Below are 21950 nucleotides of genomic sequence, written 5' to 3' on the forward strand. Positions count from 1 at the left end.
CAAAAATATAGCCCGTTAGGCATGATAAATCATTTAACACTCATCTATGAATGTTAGGTCAAATTGTTGTAAATGGGTAAAATAATGGCTTGTTTGTCTCAGGAAAATATTCCACTGCACGTTCACTTGAGAATTTAAAGAGCGTTTGTTATCCTCTTTAAAAGCTTTGAATCCATAGGTCATTTGCAACTTTACCAAGTTTCAAGCATGCGTATCCATTTTTAAAATATGTGTAGAAGAAATCGCTTTCTTATAAAATTCCAAACTATTATGGTTGAACTAGTGGAATTTCACAAACTTGGATAACAAAACTTTTGTGTTCATTTGTGGTGTGTGAACAAATTTTCTTTAGTTACATTTTTGATTGTTTTAAATTTTTTCCATACATAAACTCTAAAATTTTCATTTTTTTGTGATCTATTTGCCTTTTTTGTTTTTGGGATGAAGGGAGAGTGAAAACTTAAAGTTTTGATTTAAGAAAAAAGTGTACATCTAAAATGGAAATGCACAATGCTCAAATGTAGAGAGAGATAATTCCAAAGAGTTTCTATAATTTTTGGGGATTGTAAGTTATATCTCTGGTTTTGCAATCGTTGGGAAAAGGGATAGGCGGGAGATTTTTAACTGAGTGTTGACTCTCAATCCATAAGTCATTTCCTAAAAAAATATAGCCTGTTACGCATGATAAATCACTTTGCAGTCAATTATGATTGTTAGGTTAGCTTGTGGTAAATAGGAAAAATAATGGGTTGTTTGACTCGGATAAATATCCCACCACACGTTCAGTTGAGAATTTAATGTGCTTTAGTTATTCTCTTTAAAAATTTGGATCCATAGGTCAATTGCATCTTTACCATGTTTCTAGCATGCATATCCATTTTTAAAACATGTGTAGAAGAAATCTCTTTCTTATTAAATTCCAGCTAATAGGGTTGAACTGTTGGAATTTCCCAAACTTGGATAACAAAACTTTTGCGTTCATTTGTGGTGTGTAATAAATTTTATTTACTTACATTTTTTTTTAAAAAATTTTTCCCAACCTAAACTCTAAAATTTTCATTTTGTTGTGATCCATTTTGAATTTTTTTCCTTACATAAACTCTAAAATTTTCATTTTGTTGTGACCTATTTGCCTTTTTGTTTTACGGGATGAAGGGAGAGCGAAAACTCCAATTTTTGATTGAAGAAAAAAGTGTACATTTAGAATTGAAATGCACAATGCACAAAAGTAGAGAGAGATAATTCCAAAGAGTGTCTATAATTTTTAGGGATTGGAAGCCCTTTTTAGTTTTTATTTCTTAGGTTTTACAATCGTCAAGAAAAGGGGGAGGCAGGGGATTGCATAATAAATCACTTTACAGTCATCTATGATTGTTAGGCCAACTTTTTCTAAATGGGCAAAATAATGGCTTGTTTGACTTGGGTAAATATCCCACCGCACGTTCACTTGAGAATTTAATGATCGTTTGTTATTCTCTTTAAAAGCTAAGGATCCATAGGTCATTTGCTTCTTTAACATGTTTCAAGCATGCATATCCATTTTTAAAACATGTGTAGAAGAAATCTCTTTTTTATAAAATTCCAAGCTATTAGGGTTGAACTAGTGGAATTTCCCAAACTTGGATAACAAAACTTTTGTGTTCATTTGTGGTGTGTGTGTAAATTTTTTTTACTTTCATTTGTTACTATTTAAAATTTTTCCAATACATAAACTCTAAAATTTTCTTTTCATTGTGATTGATTTTCCTTTTTTGTTTACGGGAAGAAGGGAGAGCGAAAAACTCAAACTTTTGATTTAAGCAAAAAGTTTACATCTAAAATGGAAATGCACAATGCACAAATGTAGAGAGAGTTAATTCCAAAGAGTGTCTGAAATTTTTAGGGATTGTAAGCTTTTTTTAGTTTTTATATCTCAGGTTTTGCAATCGACAGGAAAAGGGGGAGATGAAGGAGTTTTAACTGAGTGATGACTCCCAATCCATAAGTCATTTCTTGCAAAAAAAAATAGCCCGTTTACACATTATAAAACACTTTACAATCATCTATGATTTTAAGGCCAGATTTTTGTAAATGGGCAAAATAAAGGCTTGTTTGACTCGAGTAAATATCTCACCGCACGATCACTTGAGAAATTAATGAGCGTATGTTATTCTCTGTAAAAGCTTTTGATCCACAGGTCATTTGCATCTTTAACATGTTTCAAGCATGCATATCCATTTTTAAAAATAGTGAAGAAGAAATCTCTTTCTTATAAAATTCCAAGCTATTATGGTTGAACTAGTGGTATTTCCCATACTTGGATAACAAAACTTTTGTGTTAATTTGCGGTGTGTGAATAAATTTTATTTACATACATTTTTTATTTTTTAAAATTTTTTCCATACATAAAATCTAAAATTTTCATTTTGTTGTGATATATTCTGCTTTTTTGTTTACGGGATGAAGGGAGAGCGAAAACTCTAAGTTTTGATTTAACAAAAAATGTACATCTAAAATGAATTTCACAATGCAAAAATGTAGAGAGAGATAATTCCAAAGAGTGTCTGTAATTTTTAGGGATTGTAAGCTCTTTTTAGTTTTTATTTGTCAGTTTTTGCAATCGTCGGGAAAAGGGGGAGGCGGGGATTTTTAACAAACTGTTGACTCCCAATCCACAAGTAATTTCCTAAAAAAATATAGCTTGTTCTGCATTATAAATCACTTTACAATAATCTATGATGGTTAGGTCAGTTTTTTGTAAACGGGCAAAATTATTGCTTGATTGACTCGGGTAAATATCCCACTGCTCGTTCGCTTGAGAATTTAATGAGCGTTTGTTATTCTCTTTAAATTCTTTGGATCCATAGGTCATTTGCATCTTTAACAAGTTTCAAGCATGCACATCCATTTTTAAAACTAGTGAAGAAGAAATCTCTTTCTTATCAAATTCCATGCTATTAGGGTTGAACTAGTGGAATTTCCCAATCTTGGATAACAAAACTTTTGTGTTCATTCGTGGTGAGTGAATAAATTTTCTTTGCTTACATTTGTTATTGTTTTAAATTTTTTCCATACATAAACTCTAAAATTTTCATTTTGTTGTGATCTATTCTCCTTTTTTGTTTATGGGATGAAGGGAGAGTGAAAACTCTAAGTTTTGATTAAAAAAAAAATGTACATCTAAAATGAAATGCACAATGCACAAATGTAGAGAGAGATAATTCCAAAGAGTGTTTGTAATTTTTTGGGATTGTAAGCTCTTTTTAGTTTTTATTTCTCGTTCGGAAAAGGGGGAGGCGAAGAATTTTTAACAGAGTGTTGATTCCCAATCCACAAGTAATTTCCTACAAAAATATATCTTGTCACACATGATAAATCACTTTAAAATAATCTATGATTGTTAGGTCAGCTTTTTGTAAACAGGATAAATATTGGCTTGATTGACTCGGGTAAATATCCCACCGCTCGTTTGCTTGAGAATTTAATGAGCATTTGTTATTCTCTTTAAAAGCGTTGGATCCATAGGTCATTTGCATCTTTTACATGTTTCAAGCGTGCATATCCAAACATGTGTGGAAGAAATCTCTTTGTTATAAAATTCCAAGATATTAGTGTTGAACTAGTGGAATTTCCCAAACTTGGATAACAAAACTTTTGTGTTCATTTCTTGTGTGTGAATAAATTTTCTTTGCTTACATTTGTTATTGTTTTAAATTTTTTCCCTACATAAACTCTAAAATTTTCATTTTGTTGTGGTCTATTGGCCTTTTTTGTTTACGGGATGAAGGGAGAGGGAAAACTCAAAGTTTCTATTTACGAAAAAACTGTACATCCAAAATGGAAATGAACAATGCAAAAATGTAGAGGGAGATAATTCCAAAGAGTGTTGGTACCTTTTAGGCATTGTAAGCTCTTTTATTTTTTATATCTTAGGTTTTGCAATTATCTAGAAAGGGGGGAGGCGGGGGATTTTTAACTAAGTGTTGACTCCCAATCCATTAATCGTTTCTTACAAAAATATAGCCCGTTACGCAGGATAAATCACTATATGATCATCTATGATTGTTAGGTAAGTCTTTTGTAAATTTGCAAAATAATGGCTTGTTTGACTCGGGTAAATATCCCATCGCACGTTCACTTGAGAATTTAATGTGCGTTTGTTATTCTCTTTAAAAGCTTTGGATCCATAGGTCATTTGCATCTTTAACATGTTTCAAGCTTGCATATCCATTTTTGAAACATGTGTGGAACAAATATATTTCTTATAAAATTCCAAGCTATTAGGGTTGAACTAGTGAAATTTCCCAAACTTGGAAAACCAAACTTTTCTGCTCATTTGTGGTGTGTGAATAAATTTTATTTTCTTAAATTTCTTATTGTTTTAAATTTTGTCCATTAATAAACTCTAAAATTTTCATTTTGTTGTGATCTATTTGCCTTTTTTGTTTACGGGATGAAGAGAGAGCGAAAACTCAAAGTTTTGATTTAAGAAAATAGTGTACATTTAAAATGAAAATGCACAATGAACAAATGTAAAGAGAGATAATTCCAAAAAAATGTTTGTAATTTTTAGGGATTGTAAGCTCTTTTTAGTTATTATATCTCAGGTTCTGCAATCGTCAGGAAAAGGGGAAGGTGGGGGTTTTTTAACTGAGTGTTGACTCCCAATCCACACGTCATTTCTTACAAAAAAAGTAGCCCGTTACCCTTGATAAATCAATTTACACTCATCTATGATAGTTAGGTCAGCTTTTTGTAAATGGGCTAATTAATGGTTGTTTGACAAAAGTAAATATCCCACTGTACATTCATTTGAGAATTGAATGAGTGTTTGTTATTCTCTTGAAAAGCTTTAAATACATAGATCATTTGAATCTTTAACATGTTTCAAGCATGCATATCCCTTTTTAAAACATGAGTAGAAGAAATCTCTTTCTTATAAAATTCCAAACTATTAGGGTTGAACTAGTGGAATTTCCCAAACCTGGATAACAAAAACTTTAGTGTTCATTTGTGGTGTGTGGATAAATTTTCTTTACTTACATTTGCTATTATTTTAAATTTTTTCCATACATAAACTCTAAAATTTTCATTTTGTTGTGATCTATTGTTGTTTTTTGTTTTCAGGATGAAGGGAGAGCGAAAACTCTAAGTTTTAATTTAAGGAAAAAGTGTACATCTAAAATGGAAATGCACAATAGAAAAATGTGGAGAGAGATAATTCCAAAGAATGTCTGTAATTTTTAGCGATTGAAAGCTCTTTTTAGTTTTTATATCTCGGGTTCAACAATCATAAGGAAAAGGGGGAGCGAGGAATTTTTAATCGAGTGTTAACTCCCAATCCACAAGTCATTTCTTACAAAAATATAGTCTGTTATGCATGATAAATAAATTTACAATCTTCTATGATAGTTAGGTCAGCTTTTTGTAAGTGCGCTAATTAATGGCTTGTTTGACTCGAATAAATATCCCACCGCATGTTCACTTGAGAATATAATGAGTGTTTGTTATTATCTTTAAAAGCTTTAAATCCATAGGTCATTTGAATCTTTAATATGTTTCAAGCATGCATATCCATTTTTAAAACATGTGTAGAAGAAATCTCTTTCTTATAAAATTCCAAGCTATTAGGGTTGAACTAGTGGAATTTCCCAAACTTGGATAACAAAACTTTTGTGTTCATTTGTGGTGTGTGGATAAATTTTCTTTACTTAGATTTTTTATTATTTGAAATTTTTCCATACATAAACTCTAAAATTTTCATTTTTTTGTGATCTATTTGCCTAGTTCTCATACCAAAATATCTAAGTTTTGATTTAAGAAAATGTCTGTAATTTTTAGGGATTGTAAGCAGTTTTTAGTTTTTATATCTCAGGTTTTGCAATCACTAAGAAAAGGGGGAGGCAGGGATTTTTAACTCAGTGTTGACTCCCAATCCATAAGTCATTTCCTACAAAAATATAACTTGTTACGCATGATAAATAACTTTACAATGATCTATGATTGTTAGGTCTGCTTTTTGTAAGTGGGAAAAATAATGGCTTGATTGACTCAAGTAAATATCCCTTCGCACGTTCGCTTGAGAATTTAATGACCGTTTGTTATTCTCTTCAAAAGCTTTAGATCCGTAGGGCATTTGCATCTTCAACAGGTTTCAAGTAAGCATATCCATTTTTAAAATATGTGTAGAAGAAATCTCTTTGTTATAAATTCCAAGCTATTAACGTTGAACTAATGGAATTTCCCAAACTTGGATAACAAAACTTTTGTGTTCATTTGTCGTGTGTGAATAAATTTTCTTTACTATCATTTCTGTTTGTTTTAAATTTTTCCCTACATAAACTGTGAAATGTTCATTTTTGTTGTGATCTATTTGCCTTTTTTGTTTACGGGATGAAGTGAGTGCAAAAGCTCAAAGTTTTGATTTAAGAAAAACGTGTACATCTAAAATGGAAATGCACAATGCACAAATGTAGAGAGAGATAATTCAAAAGAGTGTCTGTAATTTTTAGGGATTGTAAGCGCTTTTTAGTTTTTATCGCTCTGATTTTGCAATCGTTGGGAAAACAGGTTGGCGGGGGATTTGTAACTGAGTGTTGACTCCCAATCCATAAGTCATTTCTTACAATAATATAGCCCGTTATACATGATAAATCAATTTAAAATCATCTATGATTGTTAGTTCAGCTTTTTGTATAAAGGAAAAATAATGGCTTGTTCGACTCTGGTAAATATCCCACCGCACGTTCACATAAGAATTTACTGAGCGTTTGTAATTATCTTGAAAATTTTTGGATCCATACATCGTTTGTATCTTTAACATGTTTCAAGTATGCATATCCTTTTTTAAAACATGTGTAGAAGAAATCTCTTTCTTATAAAATTCCATGCAATCAGGTTTGAACTGGTGAAATTTCCCAAACTTGGATAACAAAATTTTTGTGGTCATTTTTGGTATGTGAATAAATTTTTTTTTCTTACATATGTTATTGTTTTAAATTTTCTCCATACATAAACTCTAAAATTTTCATTTAGTTGTGATCGATTTGCCTTTTTTGTTTATGGGATGAAAGGAGAGCGAAAACTTAAAGTTTTGATATAAGAAAAAAGTGTATATCTAAAATGGACAAGCACAATGCACAAATGGAGAGAGAGAAAATTCCATAGAGAGTTAGTGATTTTTAGGGATTGTAACCTCTTTTTAGTTTTTATATCTCAGGTTCTATAATCGTCGGGAAAAGGGGGAGGCGAGGGATTTTTAACTGAGTGTTGATTGCCAATCCATAAGTCATTTTTTAAAAAAATATAGCTTGTTACTCTTGATAAATCAATTTACTATCATCTATGATAGTTAGGTTCGCTTTTTGTAAATTGGCAAAATAATGACTTGTTTGACTCGGGTAAATATCCCTCCGCACGTTCACTTGAGAATTTAATGAGCATTTGTTATACTCTTTAAAATCTTTGGATCCATACTTCATTTGCATCTTTAACATGTTTCAAGCATGCATATCCATTTTTAAAACATGTGTAGAAGAAATGTCTTTCTTATAAAATTCAAAGCTATTAGGGTTGAACTAGTGGAATTTCCAAAAACTTGGATAACAAAACTTTTGTGTTCATTTGTAGTGTGTGAATAAATTTTCTGTACTTACATTTTTTATTGTTTTAAATTTTTTCCTTACATAAACTCTAAAATTTTCATTTTGTTGTTATCTATTTACCTTTTTTGTTTATAGGATGAAGGGAGAGCGAAAACTCAACGTTTTGTTTGAAGAAAAAAGTGTACATCTAAAATGGAAATGCACAATGCTCAAAAGTAGTGTGAGATAATTCCAAAGAGTGTCTTTAATTTTTAGGGATTGTAAGCTCTTTTTAGTTTTTATTTCTCAGGTTTTGTAATCGTCGGGAATAGGGGGAGGCTGGGGACTTTTTACTGAGTGTTGACTCCCAATCCAGAAGTCATTTCTTACAAAAATTATAGCCCAGTACGCATGATAAATCACTTTACAATCATCAATGATTCTTAGTCCAACTTTTTTTAAATGGGCAAAATAATGGCTTGTTTGACTCGGGTAAATATCCCACCTCACGTTCACTTCAGAATTTAATGAGCGTTTGTTATTCTCTTTAAAAGCTTTGGATCCATAGGTCATTTGCATCTTTCACATGTTTAAAGCATGCATATCATTTTTTAAAACATGTGTAGAAGAAATTTCTTTCTTACAAAATTCCAAGCTATTTGGATTGAACTAGTGAAATTTCCTGAACTTGGATAACCAAACTTTTGTGTTCATTTGTGGTGTGTGGATAAATTTTTTTTACTTTCATTTTTTATTGTTTTAAATTTTTTCCATACATAAATTCTAAAATTTTCATTTTGTTGTGATCTATTTGCCATTTTTGTTGACAGGATGAAGGGAGAGCGAAAACTCAAATTTTTGAATTAAGAAAAAATGTACATCTAAAATAGTAATGCACAATGCACAAATGTTGACAGAGATAATTCCAAAGAGTATATTTAAGTTTTAGGGATTATAAGCTCTTTTTAGTTTTTATATCTAAGGTTTTTTAATCGTCGGGAAAAGGGGGAGGCGGGGGATTTTTAATTGAGTGTTGACTCCCAATCCATTGGTCATTTCTTAAAAAAATATAGCCCGTTACTCTTGATAAATCAATTTACAATCATCTATAATTGTTGGGTTAGCTTTTTGTAAATGGGCAAAATAATAACTTGTTTTACTATGGTAAATATCCCACCGCTTGTTCACTTGAGAATTTAATAAGCGTTTGTTATTCTCTTTAAAAGCTTTGGATCCATAGGTCATTTGCATCTTTAACATGTTTCAAGCAAGCATATCCATTTTTAAAACATGTGTAGAAGAAATCTCTTTCATGTAAAATTCCAAGCTATTAGGGTTGAACTAGTGGAGTTTCCCAAAGTTGGATAATAAAACTTTTGTGTTTATTTGTGGTGTGTGAATAAATTTTCTTTACTTACTTTTCTTATTGTTTTGATTTTTTTTCCTAACATAAACACTAAAATTTTCATTTTTTTTTTACCTATTTGCCTTTTTTTTATAGGATGAAGGAAGAGCGAAAACTCAATGTTTTGATTAAAGAAAAAAGTGTACATTTAAAATGGAAATGCACAATGCACAAAAGTAGACAGAAATAATTCCAGAGAGTGTCTGTAATTTTTAAGGATTGGAACCTCTTTTTAGTTTTTATTTATCAGGTTTTGCAATCGTCGAGAAAAGGGGGAGGCAAGGGATTGCATGATAAATCACTTTAAAGTCATCTATGATTGTTAGGCCAACTTTTTGTTAATGGGCAAAATAATGGCTGGTTTGAGTCGGATAAATATCCCATCACACGTTCACTTGAAAATTTAATGAGCATTTTTTATTCTCTTTAAAAGCTAAGGATGCATAGGTCATTTGCTTCTTTAATATGTTTCAAACATGCATATCCATTTTTAAAACATGTGTAGAAGAAATCTCTTTTTTATAAAATTCCAAGCTATTAGGGTTGAACTAGTAGAATTTCCCAAACTTGGATAACAAGACTTTTGTGTTCATTTGTGGTGTGTGCATAAATTTTCTTTACTTTCATTTCTTACTGTTTTAAATTTTTCCAATACATAAACTCTAAAATTTTGTTTTCATTGTGATCTATTTGCGTTTTTTGTTTACGAGATGAAGGGAGAGTGAAATACACAAACTTTTGATATAAGAAAAAATTGTACATCTGAAATGGAAATGCACAATGCACAAATGTAGAGAGAGTTAATTCCAAATAGTGTCTGAAATTTTTAGGGATTGTAAGCTCTTTTTAGTTTTTATATCTCAGGTTTTGCAATCGTCAGGAAAAGGGGGAGACAACGGAGTCTTAATTGAGTGTTGAGTCCCAATCCATAAGTCATTTCTTACAAACAAAATATAGCCCGTTTACACATTATAAAAGACTTTACAATCATCTATGATTTTATGGTCAGCTTTTTGTACAGGGGCAAAATAATTGCTTGATTGACTCGGGTAAATATCCCACCGCTCGTTCGCTATAGAATTTAATGAGTGTATGTTATTCTCTTTAAAAACTTTGGATCCATTGGTCATTTGCATCTTTAACATGTTTCAAGCATGCATATCCATTTTTAAAACAAGTGAAGAAGAAATCTCTTTCTTATAAAATTCCAAGCTATTAGGGTTGAACTAGTGGAATTTCCCAATCTTGGATAACAAAAGTTTTGTGTTCATTTATGGTGTGTAAATAAATTTTATTTACTTACATTTTTTATTGTTTTAAAATTTTTCCATACATAAACTCTAAAATTTTCATTTTGTTGTGATCTATTCTCCTTTTTTGTTTATGGGATGAAGGGACAGCAAAAACTCTAAGTTTTGATTTAACAAAAAATGTACATCTAAAATGAAATGCACAAATCACAAATGTAGAGAGAGCTAATTCCAAAGAGTGTTTGTAAATTTTATGGATTTTAAGCTCTTTTTAGTTTTTATTTCTCAGGTTTTGCAATCGTCGAGAAAAGGGGGAGGCGGGGGATTTTTAATAGAGTGTTGATTCCCAATCCACAAGTAATTTCCGACAAAAATATAGCTCATTACGCATGATAAATCACTTTAAAATAATCTATGATTGTTAGCTCAACTTTTTGTAAATGGGCAAAATAATGGCTTGATTGACTCGGGTAAACATTACACCGCTCGTTCGCTTGAGAATTTAATGAGCGTTTGTTATTCTCTTTAAAAGTGTTGGATCCATTGGTCATTTGCATCTTTAACATGTTTCAAGCATGCATATCCATTTATAAAACATGTGTGGAAGAAATCTCTTTGTTATAAAATGCCAAGATATTAGTGTTGAACTAGTGGAATTTCCCAAACTTGGATAACAAAACTTTTGTGTTCATTTCTGGTGTGTGAATAAATTTTCTTTGCTTACATTTGTTATTGTTTTAAAGTTTTTCTATACATAAACTCTAAAATTTTCATGTTTTTGTGATCTATTTGCCTTTTTTCTTTAAGGGATGAAGGGAGAGGGAAAACTCGAAGTTTTGATTTAAGAAAAAAGTGTACATCCAAAATGGAAATGAACAATGCAAAAATGTAGAGAGAGATCATTCCAAAGAGTGTATGTACCTTTTAGGGATAGTAAGCTCTTTTATTTTTTATATCTCAGGTTTTGCAATCATCGAGAAAAGGGGGAGTCTAGGGTATTTTAACTGAGTGTTGACTCCCAATCTATAAATCGTTTCTTACAAAAATATAGTCCATTACGCATGATAAATCACTTTACATTCATCTATGATTGTTAGGTCAGTTTTTTGTAAATGGGCAAAATAATGGCTTGTTTGACTCGGGTAAATATCCCACCGCACGTTCACTTGAGAATTTAATGAGCATTTGTTAATCTCTTTAAAAGCTTTGGATCCATAGGTCATTTGCATCTTCAACATGTTTCAAGCTTGCCTATCCATTTTTGAAACATGTGTAGAACAAATATCTTTCTTATAAAATTCTAAGCTATTAGGGTTGAACTAGTGGAATTTCCCAAACATTGATAACAAAACTTTTCTGCTCATTTGTGGTGTGTGAATAAATTTTCTTAACCTAAATTTTTTATTTTTTTATATATTTTCCATTTTTAAACTCTAAAATTTTCATTTTGTTGCGATCTATTTGCCTTTTTTGTTTATGGGATGAAGGGAGAGGGAAAACTCAAAGTTTTTATTTAAGAAAAAAGTGTACATCCAAAATGGAAATGTGTAATGCAAAAATGTAGAGAGAGATAATTCCAAAGAGTGTATGTACCTTTTAGGGATAGTAAGCTCTTTTATTTTTTATATCTCAGGTTTTGCAATCATCTAGAAAAGGGTGAGGCGGGGGATTTTTAACTTAGTGTTGACTCCTAATCCATAAATCATTTCTTACAAAAAAAAAGCCCGTTATGCATGATAAATCACTTTACAATCATCTATGATTGTTAGGTCAATTTTTTGTATATGGGCAAAATAATGGCTTGTTTGACTCGGGTAAATATCCCACCGCACGTTCACTTGAAAATTTAATGAGCGTTTGTTATTCTCTTTAAAAGCTTTTGATCCATAGGTCATTTGTATCTTTAACATGTTTCAAGCTTGCATATCCATTTTTGAAACATGTGTAGAACAAATATCTTTCTGATAAAATTCCAAGCTATTAGGGTTGAACTAGTGGAATTTCCCAAACATGGATAACAAAACTTTTCTGCTCATTTGTGGTATGTGAATAAATTTTCTTTTCTTACATTTTTTATTGTTTTAAATTTTGTCCATACATAAGCTCTAAAATTTTCATTTTGTTGTGATCTATTTGCCTTTTTTGTTTATGGGATGAAGGGAGAGAGAAAACTCTACGTTTTGATTTAAGAAAAAATGTACATCTAAAATGGAAATGCACAATGTAAAAATGTAGAGAGAGATAATTCGAAAGAGTGTCTGTAATTTTTAGGGATTGTAAACTCTTTTTAGTTTTTATATCTCAGGTTTTGCAATTGTCTGGAAAGGGGGGAGGCGGAGGATTGTTAACAGAGTGTTGACTCCCAATCCACAAGTCCTTTCGTACAAAAATATAGCCCATTACGCATGATAAATCACTTTAAAATTATCTACGATTGTTAGGTCAGCTTTTTGTAAACGGGCAAAATAATGGCTTGATTGACTTGGGTAAATATCCCCCCGCACGTTCACTTGAGAATTTAATGTGCATTGTTATTCTCTTTAAAAATGTTGGATAAATAGGTCATTTGCATCTTTAACATGTTTCAAGCATGCATATCCATTTTCCAAACATGTGTAGAAGAAATCTCTTTCAAATAAAATTCCAAGCTATTAGGGTTGAACTTGTGGAATTTCCCAAACTTGGATAACAAAACTTTTTTGATCATTTGTGGTGTGTGAATAAATTTTCTATGCTTACATTTGTTATTTTTTTAAATTTTTTTCCATACATAAAATTTTCATTTTGTTGTGATCTATTTGCCCTTTTTGTTTACGGGATGAAGGGAAAGGGAAAACTCAAAGTTTTCATTTAAGAAAAAAGTGTACATCTAAAATTGAAATGCACAATGCACAAATGTAGAGAGAGATAATTCCAAAGAGTGTCTGTACCTTTTAGGGATTGTAAACACTTTTTAATTTTTATATCTCGGGTTTTGCAATTGTCGAGAAAAGGGGGAGGCTAGGATTTTTAATTGAGTATTGATTCCCAATCCATAAGTCATTTCTTACAAAAATATAGCATGTTATGCATGATTAGTTACTTTTCAATCATCTATGATTGTTAGGTCAACTTTTTGTAAATGGGCAAAATAATGGCTTGTTTGACTCGGGTAAATATCCCACCGCACGTTCGCTTGAGAATTTAATGAGAGTTAGTTATTCTCTTTAAGAGCTTTGGATCCATAGGTCATTTTCACCTTTAAGATGTTTCGAGCATGCATATCCATTTTAAAACATGCGTAGAAGAATTTTCTTTCTTATAAAATTTCCAGCTATTAGGGTTGAACTAGTGGAGTTTCCCAAACTTGGATAACAAAAATTTTGTGTTCATTTTTAGTGTGCGAAAAAATTCTCTTTACTAATATTTTTTATTGTTTTAAATTTTTTCCATACATAAACTCTAAAATTTTCATTTTGTTGTGATCTAGTTGCCATTTTTTTTACGGGATGAAGGGAGAGCGAAAAAGTCAAAGTTTTGATTTAAGAAAAAAGTGTATATCTAAAATGGAAATGCACAATGCACAAATGGAGAGAGAGATAATTCCATCGAGTCTCGATACTTTTTATGGATTGTAAGCTCTTTTTAGTTTTTATATCTCTGCTTCTGCAATCGTCAATAAAAGGAGGAGGTGGGGGATTATTAACTGAGTGTTGACTCCCAATCCACAAATCATTTCTTACAAAAATATAGCCCGTTACGCTTGATAAATCAATTTACAAGCATCTATGATAGTTTTGTCAGCTTTTTGTAAATGGGAAAAATAATGACTTGTTTTACTAGGGTAAATACCCCATCGCATGTTCATTATAGAATTTAATGAGAATTTGTTATTATCTTTAAAATATTTGGATCCATAAGTCATTTGCATCGTTCACATGTTTGAAGCATGCATATCCATTTTTAAAACATGTGCAGAAAAAATCTCTTTCTTATAAAATTCCAAGCGATTAGGGTTAAACTAGAGGAATTTCCAAAACTAAGATAACAAAACTTTTGTGTTCATTTTTTGTGTGTGAATAAATTTTCTTTACTTACATTTGTTATTTTTTTGAATTTTTTCCTTATATAAACTCCGAAATTTTTATTTTGTTGTGATCTGTTCTCCTTTTCTGTTTACGGGATGAAGGGAGAGCGAAAACGTAAGTTTTGGTTTAACAAAAAATGTACATCTAAAATGGAAATGCACAATGCAAAAATGTAGAGAGAGATAATTCCAAAGAGTGTTTATAATTTTTTGGGATTGAGAGCTCTTTTTAGTTTTTATATCTTAGGTTTTTCAATCGACGGGAAAAGGGAAAGCTAGGGATTTTTAATTGAATGTTGACTCCCAATCCATAAGTAATTTCTTACAAACATATAGCCCGTTATGCATGATAAATCACTTTATAATCATCTATGATTGTTATGTCAGCTTTTTGTAAATGGGCAAAAAATGGCTTGTTTGACTGAAGTAAATATCCCACCGCACGTTCGCTTGAGAATTTCATAACCGTTTGTTATTCTCTTTAAGAGCTTTGGATCCATAGGTCAATTGCATCTTTAACATGTTTCAAGCATGCATATCCATTTTTATAACATGTGTAGAAGAAATCTGTTTCTTATAAAATTCCAAGCTATTAGGGTTGAACTAGTGGAATTTCCCAAACTTGGATTACAAAAACCTTTGTGTTCATTTGTGGCGTGTGTATAAATTTTCTTTACTTAAATTTGTTATAGTTTTAAATTTTTTCCATACATAAAATCTGAAATTTTCATTTTGTTGTGAACTATTTACCTTTTTTGTTTACGGGATGAAGGGAGAGCGAAAACTCAAAGATTTGATTTAAGAAAAGAGTGTACGTCTAAAATGGAAATGCACAATGCACAAATTTTGAGAGAGATAATTCAAGAGAGTGTCTGTAATGTTTGGGGATTTTAAGCTTTTTTTAGTTTTTATATCTCAGGTTTTGCAATGGTGGGGAAAAGGGGGAGGCAGGGGATTTTTAAATGAGTGTTTACTCTCAATCCATAAGTCATTTCTTACAAAAATATAGGTCGTTACGCATGATAAATCACTTTACAATCTGCCATGATTGTTTGGTCAGCTTTATCCAAATGGGCAAAATAATTGCTTGTTTTACTCAAGTATATATCCCACCTCACGTTCACTTGAGAATTTACTGAGTTTGTTATTCTCATCAATAGCTTTGGATCCATAGGTGATTTGCATCTTTAATATGTTTCCAGCCTGGATATCCATTTTTAAAACGTGTGTAGAAGAAATCTCTTTCCTATAAAATTCCGAGCTGTTAGGGTTGAACTAGTGGAATATCCAAAACTTGGATAACAAAACTTTTGTGTTCATTTGTGGTGTGTGTATAAATTTTTTTTACTTACACTTGTTATTTTTTAAAAAAATTTCCATACATAAACTCTAAAATTTTCATTTTGTTCTGATCTATTTGCCTTTTTTGTTTACAGGATGAAGGTTGAGCAAAAACTCAAAGTTTTGATTTAAGAAATAAGTGTTCATCTAAAATGGAAATGCACAATGCACAAATGTAGAGAGAGATAATTCCAAAGAGTGTCTGTAATTTTGAGGGATCGTAAGCTCTGTTTAGTTTTTATATCTCAGGTTATGCAATGGTTGGGAAAAGGGGGAGGTGGGGTATTTTTAACTAAGTGTTGACTCGCAATTCATAAGTCATTTCTTACAAAAATATAGGTCGTTATGCATGATAAATCACTTTACAATCATCTATGATTGGTATGTCAGCGTTTGGCAAATGGGATAAATAATGACTTGTTTTACTCGGGTAAATATCCCACCGCACATTCACTTGAGAATTTAATGAGTGTTTGTTATTCTCTTTAAAAGCATTGGATCCAAAGGTCATTTGCATCTTTAACATGTTTCAAGCATGCATATCCATTTTTAAAACATGTTTAGAAGAAATATCTTTCTTATAAAATTCCAAGAAATTAGGGTTGAACTAGATGAATTTCCCAAACATGGATAACAAAACTTTTGTGTTCATTTGTGGTGTGTGTATAAATTTTCTTAACTTACATTTGTTATACTTTTAAATTTTTTCCATGAATAAACTCTAAAAATTTAATTTTGTTGTGATCTATTTGCCTTTTTTGTTCACGGGATGAAGGGAGAGAGAAAATTCAAAGTTTTGATTTTAGAAAAAAACGTACATGTAAAATGGAAATGGACAATGCACAAATGTACAGAGAGATAATTCCAATGCGTGTCTGGAATTTTTAAGGATTGTAAGCTCTTTTTAGCTTTTATATCTAAGGTTTTACAATCGTCTGGAAAAGGGAGATGCGAGGGATTTTTAGCTGAGTGTTGACTCCCAATCCATAAGTCATTTCTTACAAAAATATGGCCTGTTACGCAAGATAATTCACTTTACAATAATCCATGATTGTTTGGTCAGTTTTTTGCAAATGGGCAAAATAATGGCTTGTTTTACTTGGGTAAATATCCTACCACACATTCATTTCAGAATTTAATGAGCGTTGGTTATTCTCATTAAAAGCTTTGGATGCATTGGTCATTTGCATCTTTCACATGTTTCAAGCATGTATATCCATTTTTAAAACATGTGTAGAAGAAATCTCTTTCTTATAAAATTCCAAGCTATTAGGATTGTACTAGTGGAATTTTTCAAACTTGGATAACAAAAGTTTCGTGCTCATTTATGGTGTGTGTATAAATTTTTTTTACTTACATTTGTTATTTTTTTTAATTTTTTTCCGTGCATAAAATCTAAAATTTTAATTTTATTGTGATCTATTTGCTTTTTTTTATACGGGATGAAGGAAGAGCGAAAACTCAAAGTTTTGATTTAAGAAAAAAATATACATCTAAAAGGGAAATGCACAATGCACAAATGTAGAGAGAGATAATTCCAAAGAGTGTTTGTAATTTTTAAGGATTGTAAGCTCTTTTTAGTTTTTATATATCAGGTTTTGCAATCGTCGGGAAAAGGGAGAGGCGGGGGATTTTTAACTGAGTGTTGACTCCCAATCCATAAGTTATTTCTTACAAAAATATAGCCTGCTATGCATTATAAATCACTTCACAATAATACATGGTTGTTTCAGTTTTTTGCAATTGGGCAAAATAATGGCTTGTTTTACTCGGGTAAATATCGTGTCGCACGTTCATTTGAGAATTTAATGTGCGTTTGTTGTTCTCATTAAAAGCTTTGGATCGCTTGGTAATTTGCATATTTAACATGTTTCAAGCATGTATATCCATTTTTAAAACATATGTAGAAGATCTCTCTTTCTTGTAAAATTCCAACCTATTAGGAATGTACTGGTGGAATTTCCCAAACTTGGATAACAAAACTTTTGTGTTCATTTGTGGTGTGTGAAAAAAGTTTCTTTACTTACATTTGTATTGTTTTAATTTTTTCCATACATAAACTCTAAAATTTTCATTTTTAAGTGATATTGGCGTTTTTTTGTTTATGGGATGAAGGGAGAGCAAAAACTCAAAGTTTTGATTTAAGAAAAAAGTGTTCATATAAAATGGAAATGCAAAATGCAAAAATGTGGAGAGACATAATTCTAAACTATGTATGTAATTTTTAGGGAGTATGCTCTATTTAGTTTTTATATCTCAGGTTTTGCAATCGTCGGGATAAGGGGGAGGCGGGGGAGTTTTAACTGAGTGTTGACTCCAAATCCATAAGTCATTTCTTACCAAAATATAGTCCGTTATGCATGATTAATCACTTTACAATCATCTATGATTGTTAGGTCAGCTTTTTGTAAATGGGCAAAATAATGGCTTGTTTGACTCGGGTAAATATCCCACCGCACGTTCACTTGAGAATTTAATGAGATTTTTTAATTCCCTTTAAAATATTTGGATCCATAGATCATTTGCATCTACAACATGTATAAAGCATGCATATTCATTTTTAAAACATGTGAAGAAGAAATCTCTTTCTTATAAAATTCCAATCTATTAGGAATGAACTGGTGGAATTTCCCAAACTTGGATAACAAAACTTTTGTGTTCATTTGTGGTGTCTGAATAAATTTTATTTACTTATATTTGTTATTTTTTAAAAATTTTTCCATCCATAGACTCTAAAATTTTCATTTTGTTGCGATCTATTTGCCTTTTTTTTTACTCGAAGAAGGGAGAACGAAAACTCAAAGTTTTGATGAAAGAAAAAAGTGTACATCTAAAATGGAAATGCATAATGCACAAATGTAGAGAGAGATAATTCCAAAGAGTGTCTGTATTTTTTACGGATTGAAAGCTTTTTTTTGTTTTTAAATCTCAGGTTTTCCAATCGTCGGGAAAAGGGGGAGGTGGCGGATTTTTAACTGAGTGTTGTCTCCCAATCCATAAGTCATTTCTTACAAAAATATAGCTCATTACGCTTGTTAAATCACTTTACAATCATCTATGATTGTTAGTTCAGCTTTTTGTATATAGGCAAAAAATGGCTTGTTTGACTAGAGTAAATATCCCACTACACGTTCGCTTTAGAATTTAATGAGTGTTAGTTAATGTTTTTAAAAGCTTTGGATCCATAGGTCATTTGCAACTTGAACATGTTTCAAGCATGCATATCCATTTTTAAAACATGTGCAGAAGAAATCTCTTTGTTATAAAATTCTAAGATATTAGTGTTGAACTAGTGGAATTTCCATTACTTGGATAACAAAACTTTTGTGTTCATTTTTGGTGTTTGAATAAATTTTCTTTGCCTACATTTGTTATTGTTTTAAATTTTTTCCATACATAAACTCTAAAATTTTCATTTTTTTGTGATCTATTTGCCTTTTTTGTTTACGGTATAAAGGGAGAGGGAAAACTCAAAGTTTTGATTTAAGAAAAAAGTGTACATCCAAAATGGAAATGAACAATGCAAAAATGTAGAGAGAGATAATTCCAAAGAGTGTATGTACCTTTTAGGGATTGCAAACTCTTTTATTTTTTATATCTTAGGTTTTTCAATCATCTAGAAAAGGGGGAGGCAGGGGATTTTTAACTGAGTGTTGACTCCCAATCCATAAATCGTTACTTTCAAAAATATAGCCCGTTACGCTAGATAAATCACTTTACAATCATCTATGATTGTTAGGTCAATTTTTTTGTAAATGGGTAAAATAATGGCTTGTTTGACTCTGGTAAATGTCCCACCGCAAGCTCACTTGAGAATTTAATGAGCGTTTGGTATTCTAGTTAAAAGCTTTGGATCCATAGGTCATTTGCAACTTTAACATGTTTCAAGCTTGCATATCCATTTTTGAAACATGTGTAGAACAAAATCTTTCTTTTAAAATTCCAAGCTATTAGGGTTGTACTAGTGGGATTTCCCAAACTTGGATAACAAAACTTTTCTGCTCCTTTGTGGAGTGTGAATAAATTTTTTTTTCTTACATTTCTTTTTGTTTTAAATTTTGTCCATAAATAAACTCTAAAATTTTCATTTTGTTGTAATCTATTTGCGTTTTTTGTTTACGAGATGAAGGGAGAGCGAAAAATCTACGTTTTGATTTAAGAAAAAATGTACACCTAAAATGGAAATGCACAATGCAAAAATGTAGAGGGTGATAATTCCAAAGAGTGTCGGTAATTTTTAGGGATTCTAAGCTCCTTTTAGTTTTTATATCGCATGTTTTGCAATCGTCGAGAAAGGGGGGAGGTGGGAGATTTTTAACAGAGTGTTGACACCCAATCTACAAGTCATTTTGTACAAAAATATAGCCTATTGCGCATGATAAATCACTTTACAATAATCTATGATTGTTAGGTCAGCTTTTTGTAAACGGGCAAAATAATGGCTTGATTGACTTGGGTAAATATCACCCCGCACGTTCGCTTGAGAATTTAATGTGCGTTTGCTTTTCTCTTTAAAAGCTTTGGATCCATAGGTCATTTGCATCTTTAACATGTTTCAAGCATGCATATCCATTTTTAAAACATGTGTAGAAGAAATCTCTTTCAAGTAAAATTCCAAGCTATTGGGGTTGAACTTGTGGAAATTCCCAAACTTGGATAATAAAACTTTTTTGTTCATTTGTGGTGTGTGAATAAATTTTCTATGCTTACATTTGTTATTGTTTTAAATTTTTTTCCATACATACAATCTAAAATTTTCATTTTGTTGTGATCTTTTTGCCTTTTTTTTTACGGGATGAGAGAAGAGAGAATACTCAAAGTTTTGATTTAAGAAAAAAGTGTAATTTTAAAATGGAAATGCACAATGCACAAATGTAGAGAGAGATAATTCCAAAGAGTGTCTGTACCTTTTAGGGATTGTAAACACTTTTTAGTTTTTATATCTCAGGTTTTGTAATCGTCGAGAAAAGGGGGAGGCAAGGATTTTTAACTGAGTGTTGACTCCCAATCCATAAGTCATTTCTTACAAAAATATAGCCCGTTATGCATGATTACTTACTTTTCAATCATCTATGATTGTTAGGTCAGCTTTTTGTTAATGGGCAAAATAATGGCTTGTTTGATTCGAGAAAATATCCCACCGCACGTTCGCTTGAGAATTTAATGAGCTTTTGTTATTATCTTTAAAAGCTTTGGATCCATAGGTCATTTGCACCTTTAACATGTTTCAAGCATGCATATCCAGTTTTAAACATGCGTAAAAGAAATCTCTTTCTTATAAAATTCGAAGCTATTAGGGTTGAACTAGTGGAATTTTCAAAACTTGGATAACAAAACTTTTGTGTTCATTTGTAGTGTGTGAAAAAATTTCTTTTCTAACATTTGTTATTTTTTTAATTTTTTTCCATACATAAACTCTAAAATTTTCATTTTGTTGTGATCTATTTGCCATTTTTTTTACGGGATAAAGGGAAAGGGAAAACTCAAAGTTTTGATTTAAGAAAAAAGTTTCCATCTAAAGTCGAAATGCACAATGCACAAACGGAGAGAAAGATAATTCCATAGAGTGTCGGTAATTTTTAGGGATTGTAAGCTCTTTTCAGTTTTTATATCTCGAGTTCTACAATCGTCGAGAAAAGGAGGAGGCGGGGGATTAATAACTGAGTGTTGACTCCCAATCCAGAAGTCATTTCTTATAAAAATATAGCCCATTATGCTTGATAAATCAATTTACAATCACCTATGATAGTTATGTCAGCTTTTTGTAAATGGGTAAAATAATGACTTGTTTGACTCGGGTAAATATCTCACCGCATGTTCACTTGAGAATTTAATGAGCGTTTTTTATTATCTTTAAAAGATTTTGATCCATAGGTCATTTGCATCTTCAACATGTTTCAAGCATGCATATCCCTCTTTAAAACATGTGTTGAAGAACTCTCTTTCTTATAAAATCCAAGCGATTAGGGTTGAACTAGTGGAATTTCCAATACTTAGATAACAAAACTTTTCTGTTCATTTGTGGTGTGTGAAAAAATTTTCTTTACTTATATTTGTTATTGTTTTGAATTTTTTCTTTACATAAACTCTAAAAGTTTCATTTTGTTGTGATTTGTTCTCCTTTTTTGTTTACTGGATGAAGGGAGAGCGAAAACCCTCAGTTTTGATTTAACAAAAAAATGTACATCTAAACTGGAAATGCACAATGCACAAATGTAGAGAGTGATAATTCCAAAGAGTGTCTGTAATTTTTTAGGATTCTAAGCTCTTTTTAGTTTTTATATCTCAGGTTTTGCAATCGACGGGAAAAAAAAGAGGCATGGGAT

The sequence above is a fragment of the Aristolochia californica genome, unplaced genomic scaffold (genome assembly GCF_029961685.1).
Source record: "Aristolochia californica isolate CCGP_79_NKW_82.1479 unplaced genomic scaffold, dmAriCali1.0.hap1 SCAF_1, whole genome shotgun sequence".
Classification (NCBI taxonomy): domain Eukaryota; kingdom Viridiplantae; phylum Streptophyta; class Magnoliopsida; order Piperales; family Aristolochiaceae; genus Aristolochia; species Aristolochia californica.